An 8,485-nucleotide genomic window follows, 5' to 3' on the forward strand; every position below is an offset into this window, starting at 1 on the left:
ATACTTCTGTACTTTTTCATATTTAATATTTGTATTTCATGAGGAGTTGAAAAAGTACAAATGGTCAACAAACAAAACAAGTGAAACATGGGTAAAGAATATAAGGGTAAACAGGTCTAAATATCATATCTTAGTATAAACATAAAACCCTAAAGATTAAATAAACCCAAAACGTAAATAATCAATATAACCTTATTTTTCATTCAATTACCACTTAATTATTTTAACTATTACATAAGCCATCTTTAATCAGTTATTGGGACTCCTTTAGCAGCAATTGCATATAGGGTTTCCTTCAGATCAGTTTTTAACTGATGTGTGAACACATCACTAACATTATTTTTCTGCATTTGTTAAGGTGACTACTTTTGAATGTTGTTTCTTCAACATCATTAGGGTGTATAATGGATATCTCTTTTGACTTCTAGTCCAAACTTGCGTTAGTCTTGCAGAACAGCAATACCCGAGCGGCAGTGCAACCCACACAGCAAGATCGTTGTGGAGTATTACTACACACCAGTTGGCTTCCCAGCCAGAAGTTGTTTTAGAAGTTTGTAAAAACACATGCTTTTAACCTTTTCTTCTAGTGCCTCCTGTTTTGACTACTTAGCTAATAATAATTTAGTGACCTAATAGTAATTGACAACATAGAAATGCATAATAACCATGTCCTGAAACCTGACATGAGCAATATTATATCACCCAATACACAGGCTTTCATACAACTGTTTCATTACCTGCAAGCTTCTTGGTGATGAATATGCTATTAAAAGGTTTTTTTTTTTAATTTTCATGTTTCTCATGTTGTAATTCTCCAATAAATTTCCCTGACTTCCAACATAAATAAGTTTCATTATTCCTCATTATTAAAAGAAACAAACACATTCTCCTTCAGTGAAAGGGTGTCATATAATTAGATGACCTTCCTACATAAAATCATGAATGAAAAAGGACCTGACAGCTTGCAGGAAAATATTTAATCAGACATTAGGACATTAAATATAGTTAGTCAAGACACAAGACATTATTGTACTAACAAATGCTTTCAGAAACAGTCTTTTACAATACAAGAGATCAAAACAGACTTTAGTTTTACTACACCATTAGACAAGTCCCAGCTTTCCAACAATTTATGACCGATTTCTTCATTTGGTTGCTTTAAACATGCTTTTAAAACATACTTGATAACTAGTAAAAATTGTATACAATGCAAATGACATTTCAGATAAGTTTTATTGACTTAATGCTCTGGTAATAAAATTATAACAATCAGTATTATTTTGATTTATTGCAAATTTTACTTTCACCTTTAATGGACTTGGTGTATGGCAGAATTGAATGTAATGCTGCTGCCACCTCAAGGTCACTACAGAAAAGTGTGATGGTTCATTTCGGTCTACTCCTATCTAATAAACAGTAGCAAGATTCAATAACTAAGAATGAACAGACTCCTTTGTTTTCATGTACTTGTTCAATGCTCACTGTGTGCAGATTCCACATGCATATTTGCAATGAAAATGTACTTTTATGTCTCTGTGTACATGGAAGTGCGTACACATGCACCTGCAGACGTGCATGCATGCACAGTGCTAAGGGTTAGAGAAAAAAATTTTTGGATGTCAAGGAACGTTCGTGAAGTGAGCCACTCATGAACAAGAATTTGACTTGGTAAAATTGAAAAGGGAATTAAAAAAATTGGTCTGGTACCTTTCCAGGGGTTTTGTTTGTTTGTTGCTTTTTTAATCTTTCAGATGAAGATCACAGTAGGATGGAGAACTCCAGTTTGTCACATTTATGTTAGTATTTTAATATATATTTTGAGGGAACAAGTGCACAATAAGTTCTGTAGCACAGATAGAAAAGTTGTGTAAATTTTCTTATTTAAGGTTTTGGAGGCCAAATAAATATTTTAAAGAAGAAAATTGGAACAATGTATTTATTGGGTACTATGAAGCGTCTGCAGTGTTGTGTGTTTGTATGGATGCTCAGAAAGTACCTAAGTTTGTACCCCTAAAAGGTCTACAGGACTATAACAGAAGCCTCACACTATCATACACATGACAAATATGTGGTCAGCTATATAAATTTTGCAAAATTTATCAAGGCTAGGTTAATGTGACTGTTACACTGAACTTACCTGAAAAATGTCACACTCTAAAATTACAATCTACTGCTTAAAACCCATCTCAAGCACCTATGTGCTTGATTAAAAAACCCTACCTGATCCCATTTGGCAAAAACCAGATTGCACTTCAAATAAAAAAAGTCTGCAGGAGGAGATCAATCTATGGAACACAAGGAAAGTTGCCTGGAGTAGCCAGACCATTCACTGAAGGACAGAGGACTGGTCTACAATTCCCTTTAACAATATGAGAAGTACTCAAAAGCACTTGTTATTTTTTTATTTAAGTTATCCAGTTTCCATGCTGAGCGGGAAACCTTAATACTTTTATTCTGGCTTATATTGGTAATTCATACTGAAATTAAGTCGCAGATATACCAGCATTTCACATCTGACTGGATTTACAAATTTTTTGTGGTATTTTATCCTTTGGGAGCTAGTATATAGTCCATACTCTAGAAGTTCTTTCTTGCACCAGAAATCAGTGTATTTTAGTCTACGATGACTGATTTAGCAAGGAGGACTTTTAACTACAACTGTAAAAAAAAAATTAGCAATTAAATCAATTACAGGAATATTAGCTATATTAGAACTCCAGGGAGTCCAGTTCTTTTTAGGGGATCTCCTTTTACACATGAAATACTAATTTATGTAATGTAGGATCTGATTCCAGTCTTACTGCAGCTTATCATTCACAAATTAATTCTCTTGAATGTGTAAAACACACCGAGGACAGTCACTGGGACATATACGAATGGCAAATGTAACAACTGGGATCAGTATGTACCTGCTATAATGCAACACTTCACATACCGCTGATTTGTCTTAAGAATGCAAAGGACACTTCTGTATTTTCACTGACTGTAACAAGAAGAAAAGAGTGGTAGTTTGCTGTCATTGTTGTAGGAGTCTTTTGTGCATATGACTTCCCCTGCTACAACAGCCAGTAATAAATCACATTCTACACTCCCTTAACTGGATTACATACCTAAGAAAGCACTGTTTGGAGTAAGAGCTGGCAAAAATATTAGTACCTATGCAAAATAATAAAAAGGGAAAATAAGAATGGACATTAAAATATAGTACATCATGTGGCAAGTCTCTATGAACTGCCTTGATATTTTCTGCATAGCTAAATAATTTTTGTCCCTATCCTAAGTGGAGTTTTCCCATGGCCAATTCAGCAGTAAAAACCAATCCAAACTTTCCTTATGATTTTCACTAATTTAAAACAGATCTGTCCTCAGTACGTGTACACAGACCACACTGCCTTTATATTAACACAGACATAAGAAAATTGCATATTCTAAGGGCTAGGAGAAGCCCTGGGTCTTTTGAAGACAATGGCAAAACACCTCTTAAGAATCACACCTACTAATTTATCATTTCCCCAAAAAAAGAAAAAGATGGCCGTAAGGCCCAGCTGTCACCTACCAGTGGGCAATAGCATTCCCACTACTGTAGAGAACTTTAAACTGGTAAAGGGACAGGCTAACTGGAAAGTCAGATTCTGTTGACTCTGAGGCTTTCACTGCCCTACCTCACTGGAGAGTTGAGTCCAAAGACTCAACAAACTGTAGCTCATCCCCTAACAATTTCTCCTGCAGTGCCCTGATTTCAGAGGATCCAATGCTCTTGATTCCATATTTTACCTCAAAATATCAATTAAGTAGAATATGGCATGGTTTGGTTATTTTTTAAATGCACTTTTTCAAAGGCAGGAGAACACTGGTGTTTGAAGCATTTCTTCAAGTCATAATGCATCCTGCTACCTTCAGTCACCATTGCAAACCCACTCCTTTTCAATACAGAATCATAAAATGACTGTTATATAGGCAAAAATAAAGATTAAAACAATTGTTACTTATTTTTTTAAGAATTTTATAAATTTTTCTCTCCTGTTTCTTCCTTCCTCCAGTCCTATTCACACTCAGCTACAGCTCAGATCTATCTTCTGCTTTACGCTCACTGCAGACCTTCCACTGAGACAAACATGTCCATTGTGATACTTCGACCAAGTCTGTAAAAATCACCTACTAACATACTAATAGTAGTTAGGGATGTGATTTTTTGTGACATTTTTATGTAAGGTTTAATATAGAATGCAGTTATAATTGTGTTTTGCCAATATCACTGACAGAAATAAGCTTTCACTTCACAGATGAAACCAGCAGATAGAGCAGCTGCGAAAAGAATTGCTGTGCCAGTATAACTTCTATATGAAAAAGTTCCTGTTGGTATAGGTGTATCAGAAAAACACCTTTATTTATTGTAGAGAACATTTCAGTACCTTGATTTGACTCAAGGTGAAGCTTTCCATAATGTCTCACTATTTTCAGCTCACCTGGTCATAGTTTCTCTTATATACCAGAAAAGCTATGCAGGTATCCTGGTTTCAGCTGGGATAGAGTTAAATTTTCTTCCTAGTAGCTGGTATAGTGCTGTGTTTCAGATTTAGGATGAGAATAATGTTGATAACACACTGATGTTTTAGTTGTTGCTGAGCAGTGCTTACACCAAGTCAAGGACTTTTCAGCTTCTCAAACTGCCCTGCCAGTGAGGAGGCTGGAGATGCACAAGAAGCTGGGAGGGGACACAGCCAAACTGGCCAAAGGGATATTCCATACCATATGACATCATGCTGAACAAAAAACTGGGGGGAGTTAGCCGGGGGTGGGGGGCACCTGCTCCAGAAACAGCTGGGCACCTGTCAGCAGGTGGTGAGCAAGTGCACTGTGCATCACTTGTTTTGTATATCCTTTTATCATTATTATTATTTTCCCTTCCTTTTCTGTCCTATTAAATTGTCTTTATCGCAACCCATGTTTTACCTTTTTGCTGATTCTCTTCCCCATCCCACTGGGGGAGAGCGAGTGAACGGCTGTGTGGTGTTTAGCTGCCTGCTGGGTTAAACCACAACAGAAGGAAGTTAGCTTACCCTAGTTTCTACTCTTAGTAGATCACCAGCAATCTCATGTCAAGTGATTTTTCATTCTCTTGAGTGCCTCCTAACAACTGACTGGCAGGTTCTATGAAAATATAGCTATAAGTTTTACATTTTAGAGCATCTAATATTTAGAGTTTAATTTTGCTTTTTTCAGTTCTGTTTGGTTCTCTCTTTTCTCCAGCTATATAAATTCTATGACTCAAAATTCTCTTCAGTAACACTCTCCCAAAACCACAAACATGACTTCAAAATTTTAAGGAAATATCTAAGGATTCTTACACTCAGGAGTTCTTATTCAGGTCTCTTCTTCTCAATACCAATGAAAAGTTAGTATGTTAAAGATGGTGCAATGTATTCCACAGAATGGCACAAGGGGAATTTTGCAAGAAATTATATTCTCTTATTCCTGAGAAAAAGTTGTAAATATAAGTGAAGAAGATGATGAGAAAGAAATATAGAATTTTTTTTCTGTAAAAAGCAATTCCAAATAAGTGACTTACGGTCAAATAACTAAGATACAAGGGAAAGAAAGTAAGTTTGCAAATAATAGGACAGATGCTGTTAAATCATCTCTAAATTGCAATTACGTATTTTACGTATACACTTACTTGCACACATAAAATTGGATTTACGTATAGCTTAGAGGTGGCCCTGAATCATAGCGTTTAAATCTGGAGTCCAGCCTGTATCTACACACCCATAAAGCTGGGGGAAGCAGGGGATTGAATGTAGGGATTTTTGGTCTCATCTCCTGTACAAAATAAAATAGATGTGATTTTAGGAGACAGAATAAGTCGTATAAGAAAGCAGAGCCAAAGAGATTTCCCTTTAATTCACAGAAAAGTATACATAAAGTATAGAGTGAAAAAAGTCTCATCATTTGATAACATGTCGTGAAAAAATACAAGGTCTAAAGGAATGAGGGAGATTCACTGATTTGCAGTGTTAGCAGTACTAAAGTAATTAAAAGACAGATCAAGGAAAAACAAAACACAAAAAATAAGAAGCTAAAAATGTGATGGCTATTCTCTGAATATACAACATATATCAGATTTACAGCTTTTTAGCAAATACTAATAATTTAGATTTAGTAAACATATTAGTAACCATCTTCTCAAAAAATAGGAGATGCGTATCTAAATTAAATTAATATAAATCAGCCCCTAGATGTCATTGTTGCAGCTGAAATATCACTTAATACAGAACTTTCCCAATTCTGTAGTAGAAAAGGCTGTGTAACGCAAAATAAACCATCTAAAGTAATATAAACTCTGCTCAGTTTTAATGCCTCAATGCCAAAGCACAAAGACTTCTGAGGCTATAACAAAAAAGATAACTAACTCTAACTATACAAAAGGGTTGTATACGACATTCGGGTTCTGACAGCAGGTAAGCTCAATCACCTCAAAGGATGTTGCAATCTAAACCCCATAGCTTAAAACATCATACACCCCTTTCACAGGGGAAGATTCTTCGTAACTCCTATCAATGTTTGCCTCAGTACTAAAAACATTGACATTTCATATTGTTAACACATCTCTGATTCTATCTGGAACAGCTGTACATGTTCTCTCTATATATATGAAAATTTAACTATTTTTTTTTAACTCTTACAAAGTTTTTGTTTTCTACAATATCTTGTAACAACAAGTTCCAGAGGGTAATTACGCATATATATATTAAAAAAAAAAAAAAAAAATCCAAAACTTGCCTTACCTGTTTTGAAAATGCAACCATTCAACTTCACTGAGTATCTCATTAGTCTAACAATAGGAGAAGCATATTTAAACTGTAATTTATTTTCTTCATACTATTTATTATCCTTCTATATCTATCATGTTCTGTTGTATTGTGTCTCTAAAGGAAGCAATGCAGTGTTTATTCTTCCCTGTATAATTTTTCAGTACTTCTAATAATTCTTGATCTGTCTGCAATATTTTCGCTCAGAATATAACATGGTCCTATGTCATAAGCAAATAACACAGTATCATTTTTTCCTCTACCGTGTTCTTACCACTCTTCTCTTACTCTCTGTATTTTCATACATTACACACCAGGTTTGCAAACTTCTATATTTACAGGATCAGTATGTCCCCTGCATGAGGCTCCATTTCACAGCAAGGACTCGCAAGATGCCAGCATGATAAATCAAAGTAGCCAATACATATGCACCTATGTAAATATATGCAAATTCTTCCACCATTTTCTAACTGAGAAATTCCCAAAACTTTATTTTTCGTATAATAATCAATTGTATTTTATGCACTCTGCACTTTTTTTCCCAGAAACAGAACAGTTATGAGCAGATAAACCTCGTATGCAGATACAGACAATATGAAACAGATTCTGTCATCCAAAAAGAATGAGAAAAATAAGTCCAGGCTCATGCATTGCAGTTAGTCTACAAAGATGACAGAAAAATTTCTAGTTGCCAACAGTGTTGCAATGCTACTGCAAATTTCACTTTTTTATGGTGGATCTACCTCATGATAGACAAAGGCCACCTCCAGGCTGCCAAGACCTAAAACTTCAGCGAAATAGAAAAGAAAAAAAGCCTACTTCTTCACGTGCCATTCAAAGTGCTCCCACAGTGCTCTTGGTCAGTGTTCACCCAGGACGAGGTGTGCAAGCCAAGGCCTCCATTCCAACCAGTGCTCCATGCAAGATTCACCTCTGTTGTACATAGAAGTATGAAGCGGTTTGTTTAATCTCCACTCAGGAGATCCAGGGACACCATTTATATAATACATTATAATAATGTGAAAATTATAAAGCTTTTGGAATGGTTTTGGAACAGCCAGGCACGAAAGTGTAGAAAACTCATGGGCTAAATTGAATTTCTTATTGACAACTATATAACTCATTGCTGTACGAGTCATTAATGAAAATAAGCCTAGGCATTAATCTTGATGACTGAAAAGAGTTTGAGACTGAGGCCAGAAAGAATAAACAGACACCTTATAGGCAAGTTACTATATGTAGATTTCTCTTATTTTAAAAGTGTACACAAAAAAGTGTGTATACTTTGCATGTATTTACTTCAAGATAGCATCTTTGCTGATGTAGCTCTAAATTTACTTGGTGTTTCTAGACTATGTATTACTCTTTTAAATTAAGCTTATAATGTTTACTATAAAACTCATGCCACTGACATTCTGTACATATTTACAGTAATTACGAAGCAATTTTGTATAAACTTTTACAAAAACATCAACATTCTGAACCTATTATGCTCAATACAAGTGTGTCATCTCTACCACTCAGGGACAGTTGCCTTAGCCAAATTTCATTTGATTTCATGTCTCCTTCAACTTGAAAGCAATGAAAATGAAAAACATGAAAAAAACTTCGTGAATTAAGAAGCCTTTCAAATTAATGTAAAAGTGTAAAATCTAAATCTGTTTTTGTTGTACAAT

Source organism: Platalea leucorodia (assembly GCF_965183815.1).
Source record: "Platalea leucorodia genome assembly, chromosome: 8".
Classification (NCBI taxonomy): Eukaryota; Metazoa; Chordata; class Aves; order Pelecaniformes; family Threskiornithidae; genus Platalea; species Platalea leucorodia.